This window comes from Protopterus annectens, chromosome 1.part2 (assembly GCF_019279795.1).
Source record: "Protopterus annectens isolate FY-2018-M chromosome 1.part2, PAN1.0, whole genome shotgun sequence".
In the NCBI taxonomy this organism is placed as follows: Eukaryota; Metazoa; Chordata; order Ceratodontiformes; family Protopteridae; genus Protopterus; species Protopterus annectens.
In genome coordinates, this window is record NC_056727.1 from 381,287,852 (window position 1) to 381,309,918 (window position 22,067).

Genomic DNA, 22,067 nt, shown 5'->3' on the forward strand with positions numbered 1-22,067 from the left:
TTTTAGACAAGAATCAGATTCTTACAAAATTACTAACAAAATGCATGTTTATGTTGTCTGGTGTGTAGTAATCTAATTCATCTCCTTGCAAGTAAAGGAGTTAATAGAAAGTAGAAAAAACTGAATGGAGGAAATGACCAAGAGCACCGCACCGAAGGTAAAAAGTCCAACAAATGTATTTCACAATGATGAGAGTTTAGCCCTTTCGTCAAAAGTACATTACATTGACTTCTTCAGAACTACATAACACACTTGTCACTGATTTAAATAACCTGCCCTTCTCCACAATTGGTCAACCAAAAAGGTTGTCATTTCCTGTTGAAAGATGTCATATCCTACTACAAAGGTAGGTCATTTCCTACATACCCTTACAAGAATTATTGAACAAAAATACCCATAAAAATAAAACATATGTCAAAAACATTATATAAAGGAAACAGCTTTTAATTTTAACATGGTTACTGATAGAGATTTAACTGATAGAGATTTTGTCATTATGCCCAGGTGGCACACACGCATTTAACCTTATTTGCCACTTGAGTTCTACAAATTCAAGAAAATCATCAGCAGGTCCACCCCTTACACCCAAGTCAACCTGCTCTAATACAAAAAACTTGAAGCACTGTGTGGGATGTAATTTAATGTGCTTGAAAAGGCATTAGTCTCCCTGTGTTTATTGATATCATAACTATGTTGATAAATCTGTTGTCTTAAAGCTCGGACAGTCTTACCCACGTAGTAACAGTCGCAACCTGTACAGGATGTGACATATACAACCCCCTTACTGTAACAAAAATACTTTTTGTGTGTAGTGATTTTCCCAAAATTCTAAGTTTAATAAATTCAGCATCGACAATAAAAGAACATTGGGTACATCTTCCACATCTGAAAGTACCACCTGGTCCTGGTGCCACCTTTTTTCTTTCAACTAGACCTTTGAAAGATATACACTTTTTGTATACCACCAGTGGTTTCTCACCTAATTTGTTAATGATATTCTCATCAATATGAAACATATTCCAACAATCACAAATGATGCTTTTGATATAAAAAAAAATCAGTAGTAAAAGGTAATACCAATGCTCTGCTAAAACTGTTAATTTTCTCAGTTCCTAGGGGTCTAACTATCCCAAGGGGTTGTCCAATAATATTCCAAAAACCCCGTTAGTTCTTTTTTGTTGCACCTCCCCTATTATGTCTTTGACAAATTGAGGGGGAGGGGGTAGCCTCTTTTCTGTAATGTCCCCAGTAAAAGGTCACACTCTCTAAGAAAATCACTGTCCTCTAAAACCATTCTGGCCAATCTTACACATTGACCCTTCACAAGGGATTTCTTCTGGTGCAAGGGGTGCCAACTCTCAAAATGCAAAAGAGAGTTGGCATACCTGGGTTTCCTATAGAGATGTGATGTGAATTTCCCCTTGGAATAATCCTTCCTGATGATCACATCAAGTTAATTCTACATATCATGGTCCTTGGTCATGGTAAACTTCAGAAAAGTGGTGGTGTTATTAATATAATTGAAAAACCTGTCTAACTCATCTTTACTACCATGCCAAAATAAGATCAAATCGTAGAGGTTCCGCACATATAGTACCCACATGTCCTTGAACTCAGAGTTCACAATATATAGATCCTCCTACTGGGCAAGTACTATGTTAGCAAACAACGGTGCACAACAGGCACTCATGGCCACCCCTTGCACTTGTTTAAATAGTTGCCCCTCAAAGGAAATGAAATTATTGTCCAGAACCATCTCCATACAGGACATAATGGTAAGGATGGTTTCATGATTTAATCAGTTCTGCTTACATAGATAATCATAGAACCATTCAATACCCACATCATGGGGTATTACAGAAAAGAGATCCCTCATATCAGTGGTAACCAGTATAAGACATTCATTGTACATTTCATGTTTAATTTTAGACAAGAAATCCCATGAATCTTTAATAATAAGGTCCCTGTCATCTAACACATGTTTAACTGAACAGTCAATAAACTTGGCCAGACTAAAAGTTTTCAATGCTTTGGCATCCACAATTGGCTGAAGGGGGGGATTAAAAATACTCTTATGAATTCTCAGGATTCTGAAAATAGTCAGAATCCTAGGATGTTTTGTCTCTAGGAACCTAAAGGTCTCCAATGTAATTTGTTCATTTAATAATAGTTGCTCTAGATCTAGATCAATACTTCTATAAGCTATATTGAGCACATTAATGGAGACTTCAGTATAGGTGTCACTGTACAGCAGGTCCATCATCCTGCTGTTGTAGTCCCTAGCATCCATAATAACTAATCCTCCCCCCTTGTCAGGTTTCATGATCTGAATGTCACTGTTATCTAATATATCGTGCAATAACCTTTTTTCTTTATTAGTCAAATTGCTAGTCCCATCATGTTCCACATAATGGTTTCAGTGGGAGGTTATTTTTCTAAATTGTCTCTCACAAAAAGATTCAAAACTTCCACTAACTGGTGCTTAGGTGGAATGAATGTACTTGGTTTTGAAAAGGGGCTAGCGTTGACCAAAATATTACTAATAGAGTCACCCCCTGTGAAAAGAAAAGGGCCAGGTTGAGCTTACTAATATAGATTTTAAACTGTAAAATGGTACTAACAATATCAGTTTTGCATGTTGGTACAAAATTAAGCCCTTTTGAAAACAATTCTGCCCATTCAACAGTTACATTGGTCTTACTGTAATTGTACACCTTAAAATCATTACTGAGATTAGAAATAATATTGCAAACATTGGCATCACTTATCACTTATCTCCAATGTTGCTGTTGTGATCTCCCCCCCTCCACTGGTTCTGGTAATTCAATTGACCATAATTCACATTGCCTTGCCTCCCCCCCTCCGGTTCATTAACTGCTGAGATCTCCTCAGGGGGGTGGATCTAAAGGGGTGTTGTGCTCAGAATTACCACCATCATCCTTGTTAATAACATTACAATCATCCTGCCTATCAGACACTTTAACTTGTTGCCCTTCAGGTGGATCTGGATAAGCCCTACCTAATTCATAATCAGTTTTGTCTCTTAGTAATTTTTTTCTGTTTCTTGTTTTTAAACTGTACCAAATAATTTTCCACATTTTTGAATATGTTGTTAAATTCAGTCATTCTATGCTCAAACAACAAGTCCCTTTTAATTCCATGCTCAAGTCTATTAATGTCTTTGAGCAAACCAGCCATTTTCCTGTTGTTGTCACTAATAAAAATGTTAAGTAACTTACACCCTTGCCTGTTAAAAAAGTTTTAAGGTCCTTGTGTAGTTGTGAGTCTTTCACCAAACCTGTCAGGTATTTCCAAGTGCTTAAACCCTTGGGAATCTGCTCTCTTCTTAAACACTCATTGAAGTACTCGCTTTCCAACTGTAACTTTTTGTACTTCCATAAAAGTTCCTTAAAGCAACGAAACTGGTCATCCAAACTCCCACAACTGTTTCTGACGTTGACAATAAAGCCACAAATCCCGATATCATTTTGAAGCCAGTCGCCAACAGAAAATGAAAGTGTGACATCATCATGGCCACTCAACGACGTACCTGATCTAGTAGTGTTGCTGTTAACGTTATTGATACCTCCAGAACTTTTATCATTAGAACACCCATTAGAACACCTAGTCCTTTGTGCAGGTGTAATTGAAAACTTGTCAGGACTTTCGACTTGCATAGAATTAAAGCCCTGAGAGTGAACTAACCCTCACTGATTCATAAGCGAGTCGACCTTGGCAGACAGTAGGGCAACAGAGGAAGTAAGCGATGCCACAGATTGCAATAATTTGTTGAAATCGATGTTGCCAGTACTACTGCGGTCTTCACCTCCATCCATACCAACCACAAACTGAGAAACACAAAAAAGTCCAAACCCAGAAAAAACTGAATGCTGGAAATGACCAAGAGCACCGCACCAAAGGTAAAAAGTCCATCAAATTTATTCCACAACGATGAGAGTTTAGCGCTTTCGGCAAAAGTACATTACAATTACTTCTTCAAAACTACATAACACACTTGTTACTGATTTAAATAACCTGTCCTACTCCACAATTGGTCAACCAAAAAGGTTGTCATTTCCTGTTGAAAGATGTCATATCCTACTACAAAGGTAGATCATTTCCTGCATACCCTTACAAGAATTATTGAACCAAAAATACCCCAAAAAATAAAACATATATTAAAAACATTATATAAAGGAAACAGCTTTTAATTTTTATGTTGTCTGGTGAGTAATAATCTAATTAATCTCCTTGCAAGTAAAGCGTTAATAGAAAGTATTATACTGTGTCACATAGATGTTCAAGACTAGCTCTTCTCACATAATGGAAATGTTGCAGAAGAGTAGCAGTTTAAGATGTACTGGGGAAAATTGAATCGTTACACTAGGATTTAGAAACTGGTGTGTTGTGTAATATTATAAATTGTATGAATTCTTCGTAATTTAATATATTAATCTGATTACACTTATTTACATCAACTTAGATATTATTATGAATATAATGAGTATCACTTGCATGCAATAGTAGAGCATTAATTGTTAATTAGACATGATTATATTTAAATGTCTATTTAAAAGGCTTCTTAGGAACTTAGATAACATATAAATATAAAAAAATACTTAAAAAGCTAGAATGGATAGATACTTTCTCTAGTACATTTTATTTGGTTAACAATAATAATTAATTATAATGATAATTTAATTTAACTTAATTTAAATATAATCTATATATAAACTTATTCCCTGCAAAATCAGAATTCCACTTAGGTATTTACATATCAGGCAATTCATAACTTAATAAGATTATTGATTATAATCCATAAAATAGTATTTCCTGGCATGTTATTTATTTAGAATGTTATATTTCTATCTTATAAATTATTCTCCATAAATCAGTTTTTTTTATGGAGCTCAATGTTTCTGATTGCTAAAGGTATGAGGGATAATCTAACAGACCTATGTGTATCTTTTGGATTAGAAATTACATACATTCCATGTTTAGAGTGAGATATTGTTCAATATATATTTATTTTAAATCTTTTATTACTTAAGTATTTTATTCAAAGCCTGACTCAACTTATATCTTATATGTATTCATAAAAGAATTAAGCTTGACCTTAATATTTAAAGAATGATTAGTATCAAAGATGATTAAAGTGATCAAACTCTATGGGTAAAGAATCAGACTCTTAAAAATGATTAACAAAATGCATGCTTATGTTGTCTGGTGTGTAGTAATCTAATTCACCCCCTTGCAAGTAATGTGCACTGTTATCAGAGTAAATTGTTTAAAAACAACAATCATAAAAAATATATAAAAATAATCTGAAATGGATTTAACATTGTTATCTTTAAACACTAATGGCCTAAATAAACCTAGGAAAATATCTGATTTACTGAAATATCTAAAATTAAACAAAGCACAAGTAGTATTCCTCAGGAAACACATTTCAAAATAAATGATAGATATGTATGGAACCTTAATGAATATATCAGTTTAGCACAATCTTCATATAAGTCAAAGACAAGAGGAGTAACAATCCTATGGAAAAAGAATATCATTAACCCTGACATTATTCATAAATATGAAGATAAAGAGGGTCTTATGGCCTTTGTTATAGTTAAATTTAACAATAGAATATGGACCTTAGTTAATCTATATTGGTTCCCTGGTATTGGAACAGGAACTGTCAAAAAGCATTTAGACTTTATTACTAATAATTATAAGGGAAACTTAATAATAGCAGGGGATTTTAAATGCATTCTAGACACCTTTGAAACTACTAATAAAAGACCTTTATGCACATCGTCTATAGCAAAATCTTTAAAAAAATGGATTGAATATTTTCATTTAATAGACACATTTAAATTGAAAGAAGATAAACCTTTATTATTCTCACACCAAGATTATAGATATGGCACACAAACTAGAATTGACAAAATATTTGTTGGTCAGGATCTAACAACAAAAATAACATATTTTTCAATAATTCCATGTCCTTGTTTAGACCACAACTCTCTAATTTTGAATTTCCAAAGTAAACTTAAACCATTAACATTTTCTTCTACAATTCCATCATATATAACAAAAATTAAAGAATTTAAACCTTGCTTGTTATCAGAATTTCAATTTTTCTTAGACATTAATTATACAAATGAAGTCAACATAGTCATGATATGGGATTCATTAAAAACCTATATATTTGGGAAATCCATTAGCTGGTACAAAATCAAAGTTAGAGAATGGGATTCTGGACTACTTGACTTACAATCTAAACTTTTGACGAAATCTGAAAAAAAAATCTAAATTCTCCAGAAATTAAAAGGAAGATAGAGGAATTAAATAAGAAATATATTGAAAATTTAACACACAAAACAAATTTATCCCTAGAAAAACTAAAAATAAACTTTTTGGCTACCTCCCCTAGTAACTTGTGCAATTTATATACAAGAGTTAAAATGCATTCCAAAGCTAATAATATTAGCAAAACTTATCAAGAAAAGATGGGTAAAAATGTTTCAGATATAGGAGACATTCTTGATGTATTCAGACATCATTATATGGAACATTTTAAAAATGGGGAAATACATAATGATCAATTAAATTTAAACACAATTTCTACATAATAATAATAATTCTTGATGAACTAAAAGTGCACTTACAAAGACCCATTTCTTATAAAGAAATTACTAATAAGATAAAGGAAAGTAAAACCAACAAAGCTCCTGGAATAGATGGCATAATCACAAAGATATATAAACTCTTTCCCTCAAATATAATTTCCCTCTTTCATAAAACATTATTAGAAATTCAATCACAAACAATAATACCCCCATCCAGGACGTACTCATTAATTACCCCAGTTGTAAAAAGAAAATAAATCTTCGGATTTTTGTGATTCATATAGACCTATATCATTATTAAATAATGATTATAACATATTCATGTTAATTTTAGCAAACAGAATGAAAATATCATTATCTAAAATAATAGATAAAGATCAAAGTGGGTTTATACACAATAGACATATACATGACAATATCAAAAGAATACTCACGCTCATTGATTATTTAAGTAGAGAAAATCAAGAAGCACTGATAATTGGATTAGACATTGAGAAAGCCTTTGATTCCTTAAATTGGGAATATTTATTTATTTAAAATCTTATTATTATTTGAATTCCTCCTTCATTTGTTCAACTATTAATGAATATATATATATATATATATATATATATATATATATATATATATATATATATATATAAGTAATTTAATTTAATTCCAAAGAAATTCTAGAGGAACTAGATATACTAACTGAGAAATATTATATGACTTCAGGTCTTCACTTCAATAGATCAAAATCTAAATTTGTATTCTTAAACAAGAAGAAAGAAATACAACTAAAAGAGAACCATATCATAGGGAAACAAGTATCTACCTTAAATTATTTAGGAATTGTCTTATGCAAAAATCTGAATGAGTTAATATTAACAAATTATTATAACATCATTAACATAATCAAAGCCGCAATTGAAAAAAATGGAATACATTATTATTGACCTTTGAAGATAGATTATAGTTAATAAACATGGTTTTACTGCCCAAAATTTTGTATGTAGCATAGCAATTCAGTTATTCCCCGAGAAGCATACTCTTAAAGAGATAAACACTTGTTTATTAAAGTTTCTCTGGTTTCCTGAAAGAAATAGAGTTGCATTAATTAATCATATTAGACCATGGGAAAAAGGAAGATTACATTTTCTGCATATTGAATCATATATAAAGGCATCAATACTTAAAACTGTTATGGAATGGATAAATCCTAACTATTCTGCCAATTGGAAAGATTTACACACAGTTATATTAACAAATGATTCTACTTCAATAAAATCATTTTCAATAATGAATAAAGCCAACATACCTCCGTACATACTAAATATTAATATGCAATACACTATAACAAAACCAACCAAATTGTATTTGATTAATCACTACTTTAACTCATTTAGGAAATTCATTAACTGTAACATGGATTTAAAACTTTGGTTTGATATTTTAATTCCATTTACCATAACAAAAATTATCCTCACAAAATATACAAAGAAATAAATAATTTGTGGGAACAGAAAACATCGTTTTGTTGGCAGCAATGCATTAGAGAACTTAAAGTTCTAGACAAACAATTGATAATGGCTACTTATGAAATTTCATGTCAGGACTGGTTGACTTTACAAAGTATATTAATGTACTCCAAAGATTTATATAGAATAATTAATAATTCTTCCTTTAATAATACACCAGAATGTATAAATTACTTATATGATTCTATATAGAAAGATTATAATATGAGAAATATTATTTCAAATCTATATAATGAATTAATAACCTATAAAACAATACCTAAAACATCCTATTGTCAGTATATATCTAAAGGGCATTCATTACAATTAACTGAAGAATTCAAATAAAATATTTTACTATCAGGGACATTTACATCTAGTTCACACTATTGGAAAATCTTTAATGGAAATATATACATAGAACATTTCTAACCCAGGATAAAATTACTAAAATCAGTCCTTCCATGAAAGGAATGTGTTGGAGATTTGAACAGGAATCCAGTGCTGACCGGAATCATATTTTTATGATTGTATTAAAATTAAATCATATTGGAATGGAATTAACATTTTTACTGGCCTTATTCAGTGAATCTTTTAATTTATCTAAAGCCTTGATATTGTTGAATGTTAATGAAGGCCCTCATTTGTACAGAACAGATCTGTATTTATTATGGACAGTACTTGCAATTTTCAGGAAATGCATAACTAGGAGATGGTTATCAAACACATGGCCAACTATGGAAGACTTTTTAGACCTGCTGAAGAGTACAGTTTTGATGGAAATCAAAATCAAAGAACTAAGGATTTATTATAGGCCATTGATAAACAATCCATGGAAAAAAATTATCCTTAATGGACACTTTACAACTAACAACAGACTCTCTCTGATAACTTTATATAGTTACATTTTTACAGTAAATTAAAATATTAGTTGTTACTATTGATGTCAGGCTGACTGTAAATAATGTATATAGCTATTTGCAATGTTATACAAAACATATTATGAAAGTTTTTATATTATATTATTATTTGAAAATAAAAAAAACAATATGAGTAAAACAAGCACTTGCCACACTATGCCACTGTTGTGGATGTATTTGCACTGCACATGCTCAGGACTGTTATGGTTATTGTGATTATACACTGTAGACTTGCATACCAGATGCTTACTGTGTATGTGTAAGCAGATGATCTGTAGTTCACATTCAAGGTCCATGGAAATGATATATTATATATTTATTAATACTAGGACATATTTATATCTCATCAATTCTGGTATAATCTTCTTGCATGGACAGGATGTCAATTATATCAATATGTACTCCATTATTGGGGTACCTTCTGCTGTAAAATTTCACAAATCATCACCTACTACACAACCTTGAACAGGTCTATGAATGCAGGTTATGACCAGATGTTAGACGAAGGCTAAGTTCACTATGCTGTCATGACTGCACCATGAGCATATATAGTATTAATGCTAAGGGGAATGGAGCAACTTTGGCACTTGTGAATGCTGTGAGGCTGAACTATTGTCCAGCATTAAAATTCTACATATGCATGACCAAGAGATGAAGGAAAGGACAAAAATACATATGCTATTTTGATGCAGTAAGACTGTGGTAAGAGTGGGAACATCCACTGGCCTTGTACTGGTCTCCAATAAACACGTCTTGATATCCCTTATTCCAGATGCCACCAACCATGGTGAACATGTTGCATTAATGTTGAAGTCCAGCATTGCAAAGTAGGTGCTGGGTGGCAATGAGGGAATGACATGCTTGGATGAACTACTGATGCAGTGAAATGTCCAGAAAAATGCAATCTACAAGTGTTGACCCTGCTGTGGTCATCTCTCTGACCAGCTACAGGCAACAAAGACAAGGCCAGTGTTTTTATGGTGGCACAGCTGTATCCTGCTATAACTCACTTGTTAAGCTTAGTATACCTTCTTTTAATTTATAATGTATTTATGACTTATCAAATGTTGCAAACTGAATAGATAAGAGAAACAGGGGAAAAAAACTAACACAGATCAAAACAGTACCATGAATTTGCAATACATCAATTATAGCTACCTCTCCCATACCTTTTATATGCCCCCTCTATGTTAAATCTTCTCTATAATTCACCCCATCCAACCTACTTCACTACACTTATCTACTTTCTTTCAACTTACTACCCCTGTATCCACTTCCTGCAGTTATACTGTGGTATACAAACTACTCCTCTGTCTTAGTAATTTAACATCCATGCATCTGTTCACTGTCTTCTGCAAATAACTGTTTTACTTAACAAAAAGTCTTTGATAATTTTTTCTTTCGTAACAGTCTCTAGTAAATCTCTCAGATAATGCATCAACAAATAAAAAAATAACTTCTTTGGCTCGCCAGATCTTTGTGGAATATGTGGTTCAATACTCTATTTAACAGACCTTCCACTGGCACTCATAAAACAGAGGATAAAACTATCTGTCTCAGAGCCAGTAGCTACAGCATCACTGGGACTTTCTCAACAGGAACACCCACCGGACTCCTCTAAAACAAGGAACATTGAATACTAAACTGACTTCTGCCAAATTGTCAGAAAATCTGTATTAAACAGCTGCCTATCTCTAGCTGTCATAAATTGTTTCTTTAAGTAATTCTTTTAAAAGAGATTAACCCTAAACTCCTTACCTCCTTAATCCTCAGCACCCTTGTGTTTTAACTCTGTACATTAGTAATCTTCTTGACGCACTCCTAATCTTGTCACCATGCTGTGTTACTCTCTCTCTCTCTATATATATATATATATATATATATATATATATATATTTATATAAATGGGTCTACTTTTGTTCATCGAAAGTATACCCTACTGAATCTGAAAACACTGACTCCTTTTAAGCCAAAGTGCTGTTTAACAAAACTGTACTTTTTCAAACTCCACATCACTGAAAATCAAATCACTGACCAGATACACTAAAAACAAATTTTTGCAGGGGGCAAGCCCCCTGCAGCCCCCATGTGATGGTCTGCATCCCCCACACCCCCGCTAATTATATATACTAACTCTGAGAGTGCACTACAGGGGGGAAAAGGGTACATTTCCTTATCCTAAATGTACCGCTATCTATACCATCAAACCCAACTGCTGTACCCCATTACAAATGTAATGAACAACTTAGAAAACCATTCTTCAGTGATATGGAGTATGCGAAAGTGCACTTGTACTTAAAGAGAGTCAAAATTTTCAGATTCATGAATGAAAGCAGGCCATATATATATATATATTCCATCACATAGATGTATTTGTGTTAATGTCTATATATATATATATATATATCTATATATATATATATATATATATATATATATATATATAGTATCTATATCTCAAGAACAAACCTCGTGACAACAAAGCATTAGACAAGAATGAAAAGGAAACCACCAGCAACTCCTGTATTATGTACTGGTGTTAATCCCAAGGCAAGTGTGTTTCTGTGCAACACATGGGTTCACACTGTATTCAGTGTAATATTAGGGTTGCTGACATTACTCACCAGGCCTATTGCCAAATGTATGGGTATGTCTTGCCAACCCAGTCTCTTGGCTGATTGTGACATTTATGGCCACTATATAGGGAAACAACAAAACACGTTCCTCAACACATCCAGTGGCTAACCACTCACAGCCACCAACACATCAGATATAAGTGACAAACACACACAGCTGCTATGCCTTGGAATAGAACACCTACCTGACTACTTGATAACACTACAGCATTACGCAGTTACAGAATGCACTATCAACTTTACTGGGTCACCTCAATCCCAAAGGAGTATTCCTAGGTGGGTGACATCATCAGCCTTGCCAAAGCTGAGTATAGGAATCGTACGGAGTGTGTGTACCCTAAAAAGCATCATTCTGTCCACCGGCAGACGGACACACACACTCACACTTGGCATATCTGGGATTAGAACACCGACCTAACTACTTTATCACACTACAGCATTACGCAGTTGCAGAACACGCTATCAAGATTACTGGGTCACATCAATCCCAGAGGAGTATTCCTAGGTGGGTGACATCATCTGCCTTGTCAAAGTTGAGTATAGGAATCGTACAGAGTGTGAGTACTCTAAAAAGCATTGTTCTGTCCACCGGCAGAAGGACACACACACAAACACACACTCACACTTGGCATGTCTGGGATTAGAACACCGACCTAACTACTTTATCACATTACAGCATTACGCAGTTGCAGAACATGGTATCAAGATTACTGGGTCACATCAATCCCAGAGGAGTATTCCGAGGTGGGTGACATCATCTGCCTTGCCAAAGTTGAGTATAGGAATTGTACGGAGTGTGAGTACTCTAAAAAGCATTATTCTGTCCAATGGCAGATGGACACACACACACACACACACACACACACACACACACACACACACACACACACACACACACACATACACAAACACACACACACACACACACACCAGTGATGGAATCAGAACACCTGCCTATCTACAGATCACTATTATAGTACTACGCAGTTATGAGTTGCGCCACAGAGATTACACATTCCAAGGCAGTCATCATGACCTTCTAGGATTGCGGACATCAACAGGGATGCTGACAGTTACAATGTACATAGCTGTGAACCTATGTGTTTAACGTAGGAGTCCAGCCTGAACAGGAGTATGCCCTTTTCTGGAATGGACGACTACTATCACTATACAAGGTTACAATCGCCATACACATAGTAGCACATAACATACACAAGGTGTCAGTGGTTATGCTCACACACTTCGTGGCACAGGGCTATTTCGAATGCACTATGAGTCCAAATACACAAGGTTATACTGGGCATGCTCATACATTTAGTAGCACAGGGCTGTTTAGGATGCACTCTGATTCTAAACATGGAAGGCCACAGTGGCCATGCTCATACAGTTAGACTTACATAACATGTTGTAATGGTCTCCGGTGTTGGTAGTTGTCATTGTTAGCAGGAATGCTGCACTACATGTATCTGACACTGCTCATCTACACAACACCTGCTGCTGTCCGACACCTTAGATGTATCCAGTCTATAACAAGCACAATACTACCACTCGCAGTGATTTCATGCTAGGAATGGCAACTGCTTGACAAACACAATGAGCCAATGTCCTGCTGTAATTATGAGGTTGCCCAGTGTCTGTCAGTCTGGGATGACATGACTGACAGAAGACAAGCCTTTATCACAGATCACATGCATCCATGATTCAAGGGAGTGTTGATAATACCTCATTCGCATTTGCCCATATAGTGCAATTCCAAGGCATATGACCTAAACACAGGATAACACCCTGACACCTAGAAGACAATTGCATTGTATGCTTATGCTAACCAGTGCTAGGTGTGTTGCTGTCATAATCACAGCTGCTCACTGTTGAACCTACAATGGGGAATACTGACATCTGTGCAGTGAGGAACACCTGACTGATGGCTCTGTTGTGCACAATAGCACTACCACCATATAACTCAGAACCAGACGTGTGGGCCATAACACTGGTATGGACCACTCCAGGTGGTGGTGTCCCCACATCCATAATGGCTACTCACATGTATAGATCAGTATTCCAACATATATCATCACAGATGAACCAGGTGCAGGTCACAGTGTCAAAAGCTGCATCCTAAGATGTAATCCTCAGACACCACCATGTCCTCAGACCACCAACACACATCCATACATGTGTTATGACATGTAATGGAACAACACCAAGTAACCTTTGACTGGTGGACTGCACCTAGCCCTACAACAACTGTGTAGAGTACCTATGTACTGACACAGTTACATTATGTGTTATGCAATGCAATGATACCACTATTTGTAACCAGGTCAGCTGTACACATACCAGGGTCCCTCGGATATTGACAGCATTAACAGATGACTGTTGCTGTGCACCATTGAGTGTGTACACAGCCTGACATGAAGCTATGATTGTACGAGATGTTTATATGGGGAGCAGAATGTTTTGACATTTGTGTCAGATATAACCTGGAATGTGGACAGGTCCCATGCAGCCTGTATGTATGGCATTAGAGAGTGCAGCTTGCACCTGCATAGTTGTTATTACAGGGGCTCTGTAGTGTACATGGATATATGAATGTGTACCTGTTGGGGGGCAGTGTGTTTATGTTATCCAAGACCCTATCTGGCTGAACAGGTGCTATTTCTGTAGGTTCAGTACCTCTCATGCCATAGTGCTGTGAAGCACAACAGGTGTTGTTGTTGCCATTATGTTTCATGACACAGCTATGGAATCCTCTGTGTTTGGCCTCATAATATGTGGATGAGTAGTTTCACAGCAGCGTTGTGTGGCATTATATGGTGTATCTGCATCTTACTGAGGCTGACCATGGATCAACTTCCACTCATGTATGTTGACCCTTGCAACAGTTGCTACCTTCTGTGGTACAGTTTAAGGCAGGGTACCACAGGTTTGCCTTCATGGTTGTGTTTGTTTGAATCCTGTTTCTGTTTCAATGGCACAATCACTGCACATATGTGAGTGCCTAAAGTGCATTTGTGTAGGACCCAGTATTTGCACATGCATTGTACATGTGAATGAGTGCCATGACAGTTACCACTTCACTCTTAAGGAGCATACCATTGGCTTTGAAGACTGACCATGTGTGGTATACTGTTAGCCCTGTTGGTGTGACTATGGTGATCCAGGTCATTGGTGCTGATGACATCCAACATGCATTGAGCATGTGTTGGTACATGATGAGTCTTCCTGGTTCATAATTCGATAGCTGAGTGGGCATGATTATGGTGTCCTGTCTCACAGCTGATATTCCCCATTACAGCACAATGACAGTTGGAAATTCTGAGGCATGGTGGATGATCTGTCACAAGGTGCAATTTGGATTACACTTTGGCACAAAGGTAGTTGCTCAGCATAATGCATATTACGTTGTGCAAGTGCAACTTGCGTGGGGGTGTACATATCCCTCAGGAAGTTGGACACACCTGTGGCCCATGTGTTCCAATAAAGGATGTTGGCCAAGAGGTGAGGTATGTGTTATAACATGGTCATGCAGGGGTGCTCTCCAAAGCATTGAACCATATCTCAATCACTGCACAGATATGTTCTCCATGTTTCAGATTGCCGTAAGTTAGTCCATATTGAGTACCTGATTTGTATCATTGAGTAGCAAGACCCACAGTTTATTTCTTGGCTGTCCCTGTTGCACCAGTGGACTTTCAATTGAACCTGGCATGATGAGGGCACTATACAGGATGCATGGGCCATTGCCAGTATCCAGAATCTCAGGGGTGACAGGTGCAGACCCTGTCTGGCAAAGCATCATGCATTACACCAGTAAATGTCACGATTGTGGAATACAGTCCTTGTCCCTGTACTGCTGCATCATTCTGGCCACTGGCAGAATGCTACCCAGGCCTTGGGACATAACCGCATGGGCTACATGACCTGACAGTTCCTACATGTGTTTCCATGCAGTCCAGGCTACTGCATCACAGGTCCTGCACAACGACATAGCATATGTCAGTTACATGTGTATAGTTCTAAAGGTGGTCGGAGTGTATGGGTATGTGGCTAATCATGGCAGACAGGCAGCTGACAGTATGTTTGCCCTTATATAGCTTGGTGTGTAACATAGTGCTAGGGTTTGCATTCACAAATGAATACTGTTGGCCATGTTTCCGGTGACATGTTCTGAGGTGTGACACAATTATGCGAACTATGTCGTACAGTCTTTGTATTCTGTTGTCTGTCTATTCCAACTTGGGAGGCCTCTTGCTTGGCCAGATACTTAGAGGCCTCTTTGGATGTGTGTGATATCTGGTGGAATGTGTGTGTGTCCTTACTGTGTTCTGGTAAGGGTATGTGTTGACTGTGGTGATGAGATACATGTGTTAACCTACACCTCTTGACTGTCTAGTCCACTCATGGGTGTAGTATGGACTGCCTCCAAGATCACCCCTGTAGCTGCATCCCAGACAATGTGTGGGGTGTGGCGTTAGGCGGGTTTGGCAGTGTACATGGCATACATATTGCATTCCCCCAGGATGGCCACATACACAAAGCTGACATTAGTAAACACCAGTAGATGAGTAGTGGACATGCCTGTATAAGCATTCAATACTACAAGTACCAAGTACTGTATTTAGTATACTTACTGCTTATGAAGATGTTTTAGACAATGATGCTCACATGTAAATATCTGAGTTATGAACATGGCAACACTAGCTATTACAGGAACATGGTAGCTACCTTAAGTAGCATTCCCCCTCTGAGGGCCACATCACATCCTGATAGTTGATTACAGATGATGTAAGTGTGAACAGGGCTGTATCCTTGTCTGTGTATTAACACACATACCCAGCAGAACCATGAGCTCTGTTGGGCACAGACACCCACTCCCCACACAGAGTCAGATATCAATAGATTCTGCTGCCACTACCGACATGATCATGATATAATCAGATAGTGTACGCCATCACTTATGAAGCTGCTATTACACATGGGCAACAGTTTCCTACATCTTACACTCCTACTGCAGATGTCACACTGGAGTTAAAGATGATATGCACCCTGTTTCATTACCAGTACTGTCAACATATTTCCAAGCAGCTGTTAGTCTGGCGATGAGAGGTTAGGCTACACAAATCTACACGTTCAACCGGTGTGCCTCTACTGTCAATATCCACTCTATGTAGGTGTGCACATAGCCATTTGTCACAGCCCTGTAACAAGAGTCAGTACACATTTGCAGAACATGTACACATGCACAGCTGTCATTGATTGCAAACAATAGTACAGAGGTGGATATTAGGCAAGGTGGACTTTTAAGCAAGGCTCATAAGACAAACCCACCACCTTAAGCAAGGCTCATAAGACAAACCCACCACCGTACATAGCACATGTAACCAGAAACTGAAGGTATTGCTACTCAACGCCAGAAGTCTAAACCTCACATTGCACACACTCGAGGCACTCCTAAGTATGGAGAACATTGATATCTGTGCAGTAACAGATACCTGGTTTAAGGATCCAGAGAGCACCCCAGCACCACCAGGCTATAACTCATACCACAGTTTTCGGCCACAGAACCCGGACTGGAACACAAAAGGCGGGGGTGTATCCATATTCATCAAGGATACTCATACCTCCAGGTTAGTGGTACAGCACGATTCATCAGAGATCTTCCAAGTGCAAGTGACAATGGGCAACATTGTAATCCAAATTGTAGCTTGCTACAGATCACCTACCATGTCCCAGGACCCACATTCTGCATTTTCGGGGGCACTGGGAAATATGCGGGTCCTACCAAACACCCTAATACTGTGTGATGTCAACTATCCAAACATTAACTGGGAGAACTACACGAGTACTAACTCCCTTGCCCAGCACTTCCGAGAAGTCCTCGACTCTAATGCCCTGGAACAACTGGTCTACACTCACACAGAGGGAACAACATATTGGACCTGGTTATCACCAACATGGGCAACCGCTGTTCCACACCCGATGTCAACCCCTCGCTGGTTAGATCAGACCATAGACTAATCACTCTGGATAGTCACATTCTGCCCACAACCCCAAACAAGGAAACCACCGTGGAAATATTTTCCAAAGCAGACTTCAAGTTGCTTATGCACAAGGTGGAATCGTTCACAGCCCCCACGCCAATGGACAATGCTGTCCAAGATGCTGAAACTTATACAAAGGCACTCTATGATCATCTACAGGAATGCATGGATTGTGCTATCCCAAGTCTAACCTGAACTCACTCTTCCAAGAACAGGAAACCGGTCTGGTGGACCCCTGCCATACACAGGCTCTACAACAGTAAGAGGTAACTAGTACAGATAAGAGCGAAATCCCTAGAAGGACAGACATCCCTGATCAGTATCAGCAAGAAACTACAATCCCTCATGATATCATCAAAGGCTAGCTTTGAAAGACAATTTCCCAAGGACCCTACAGACAACCGCAAAGCGTTCTTTAGCTATGTCAAGAACCTAAGTGGGAACTCTCAGATCTGCTCAGAGTTGGTGCAGACTGGCACAATATACACTGAACCAACTGATATTGCCAGCATTTTGGCAGACATGTTCAGTGCAAACTTCACACCCCACTCAACCCCTAAATGGCCCTTAACCATACCAGAAGAATGTATGGCCCCGGCAATCACCGACACACAGGATAAAGCAGCACTATCCAAAGCCACAAATACAGCCTCAGTGGGACAGGACAGTGTCCCAGGCTGTCTATTACATGAACTAACCCCTCATCTAAACATACTGTTCAAACACAGACTCTCTATGGGCTACATACCCACAGAGTGGCTCACAGCAACAGTGATCCCACTCCACAAAGGTGGTGCCACAACAGACCCCGGGAACTATTGCCCTATAAGCCTGGCTAGCCTGGTCTGCAAGGCTATGGAGCACATCATCATGGAACTCATTAACAGAGACATTGGGAACCTCCAGACACTCAACCCAACCCAGGTCTGCTTGATGAGTGTAGATCATGCCTACTGAACCTGTTTGATGTCTTACAGTCACCTAGACTTTAGGTGTGGGGTGTGGTAGTTTGCACATACTACCTGGACCCCGCTAAGGATTATGACACCATTTCCCACTCAGGTATTGTTTATAAACTCACCAGCCAGTACATACATCCATACATCACAGGTTGGGTTACACACAGAACCCACATGGTAAGCCTAGCAGCCTCCAGGTCCAGCTCTTAATCAGTCACAACTGGTGTCCCACAGGACTCAGTCCTGGGACCCCTACTGTTTGCCATATACTTCTCAGAGGTACAAGCAAACACACGTGGACTACAGTAGACCGTGTTTGGGGATTACTGCAAACTGGGGACTATAATTAACAGTCCAGCTGTCACAGACATCCTTCAAGGGGCCTCACATAGATCAACACAGGATGTCACAGTGATGGCTTCCAACTAAAGGCCACAGACTGCATGGTCATTCCATGTTGGGAAAACTAAACACCCACATATTAACCCATGAATGGCAGCCACTTTAATACAGATGAGGTAATGGGTATGTGGGGACTACATTCGATAATGATCTCTCCTTTGACAATCACATCTCCAAAGTACTTCGGCCATCTGTCTATGTAGGCCATCTGATTACTTAAGGGTTTGCATCTAGACATACTGAGGTTATTGTGCCCCTTTACTCATCACTCATCAATCCCATCATTGAGTATTATAACCCATTTGGGATGTATCTCAGAAGACACATCCGACAGCTAGAGGGTCCACGAACATACCTCGCCAAGAGCATTACTGGCCTCAGACATGTGTCCTATGCTGCCAGACTGCATGAACTCTTGCATTACTCAGTGGCATCTCATTTACTTAGAGATGATCTTTGCTGCCCAACAAAGACATGTCCAAGTCAGGCTTAATGGATATGCTCCACCTATAGGAATCCATGTCACAGTGAGCCACACACTGTAATGAGCTAAACCTTGCCACAACCATAACTGGAAGATGCTGGAGTGGCAGATTCCTGTTACAGGTACTCCCTATGCTTTGGAACTACATCACTGATTACATTATATGGAGCCCCTCACTAACACTCCAGGGACACCTTGCAGACTGGATGGGGAACAGTGGGTACACCCCAGGGATCCTGCAATTGGCTCTGCTCCACAGAGGGACAGTTAGTTAATCAATGGGGTGGTGACAGCTGACACATTTCAGCTAGGTGTACGAATGGCCTCTGGCAGTTAGCCACATACCTACCTATGTATCTATGAACCTATACATACAGTATCAGCACATGCTGATAGCTTAATTTACTGTTCAGGTGTTGCCTTACCTTGTGCCAATAGCGGTTGTGTGTGCAATAGTTGAGGGCTGCCTCTGTAGGATGCACACAGTAGACCACCTATACATGACAATTTACAGGTGGCCTTGTGTGTGTGCCATCCATGTTTACTGTGTGTGCAGGTGGAGAAGGGTGTCAGTCCATAAGTGCCTACACTGTCAGTGTGTGTGTGCTATCCGTTCCCTCTTTGCCAAGGCATGGGCATACTGGGCATGCCTCCATCTGCCTACTGGGGCTGGCACAGGGTGTTCGTGGTCTGAGTCCCTCTGTGCTTGTGGGGCCCTTGGCAATGGTGGAGGGCTGTAAGAGCCTTCACCAGTCTGCCCCTGCTACAGCTGTTTCTGCAGGATCATATTGTGTAGCATGGCACATACTATGAAGATGTGGGCACACATGCCTGGAAAGTACTGCAAGGCTCCACTAGATATGTCCAAGCAATGGAGCCATGATTTCAGCATCCCAAACACACACTCTGTGGTGATTCTGGTTTGTGTGTGTGCCTCATTATGGCGTTCTTGCATGGGTGTGTGTGTATTTCTGATGGGAGTCATCATCCATAGTTCCAGTGCATAGCCAGCATCCCTCACCTGGTGGCCATATGGGATGTCCCCCCTGGCAAATACCTGATACAGCTGTGAGGCATGTCAGATATGGGAGTCGTGATAGCTTCCAAGGCTGCCAGCACACACATCCATGATAATTCCCTGGGCATTGCACATGAGCTGGCAGTTGATGGAGGGGTATCCCTTGCGGTTTATGTATCACCTACCCTGCTAACCAGGTAGTGACTTGATGTGTATGTGCATGCAGTCTATTGCACCCAGTACCTCCGGGTAGTCTGCCACATGGTGGAAGAGATGCATATTGCTGGACAACTCCTCCTGCATTCGGGGGAAGTATATGTGCTTATTGGCATTTGGTAACATGGCATCAAGGAACTGGTGGAGTACCCTGGATGCTGATGCCTGTGAGATCCCCAGGATATCTTCAGTTGGCCTTTGAAAGGTACCTGTGGCTAGTATTCTCAAGCTTACACATACCTTTGTGTCCACTGGGATGGGTTCCCCTCTGTTATTTCTGGCTCTGAGGCGTGGCCGGCACAGCTCAACAAATAGCTGTATGGTGTCCCTGTCCACCCTGTAACACTCTACTATCTCCAGATCATGTGGCCCCTGGCAGGTTACCCTGGGTCTGAACACTCTTCTCCTCCTCTGGTGCCTGAGATGGTTGTCAGCATCATCTTCCACACCACCTTCAGTCTTCAACACATGCTGGTGAATCAAAGCTATGGCAGCCCCTAATATGTACATATTAAAAGTTCCCCATCTGTATACACCAATGGCGCAGAGTGTCTGGGAATACACAAGTGTGTGTGAGGTGCTTTCACACTTTATACTATTGTGCTATGGATGCTGCTGGTGTAATTGGGTGTGTATGTGCAATTACAGCTGCAGGGCATCTTAATTATGGGTTTTACAGTGGGTACTGCTACTGGGGGGCCTTTGGTGTCGAATTACACTTGGCTGCCATGATTTGTCTATTGTCCTTTACTTCAGTTTTCAACCCGATTCCCCTCCCATTGTCAAGCATGCATCCAGCTGCCTGCTTTCTTGTTTTGTACTTTCCCAACCCAGGATTGTGTTGCGAAATGTGTTATGTAGCTGATCTACTGCAAGTTTGCTTTGTTCTGCTGTGACAGTTATTTTTTCTTTGCAGTATGGCACCTCCCCTTTCCTGTTCTGCAGGTAGCTGCTAGCTGCCTAGTTAGCTGTTGTCAATGGCCTACTGTGGGTTCCTAGATGTTAATTACTCATTTGTACTCCAATTACCATGCTGCAGCATTTCCTTATTTTTTTCCTCGTATCCTTCCTGTTTCAGCTCTGGTGTGCACCACGCACAGCCGTTTACCGTGTTTTGTGCGCGTTTTCATCCATGTTCACATGTACATTCGGTTACCTTGTGTGCTCTCAGCTAAGCAAAGCTATGGCTACTTCAACACATCCCTATCCTGCAGCTTTGATTAGCAACAGGCAAACTGGATTAGCAATGCTTCAATGTGCTTACAGCTA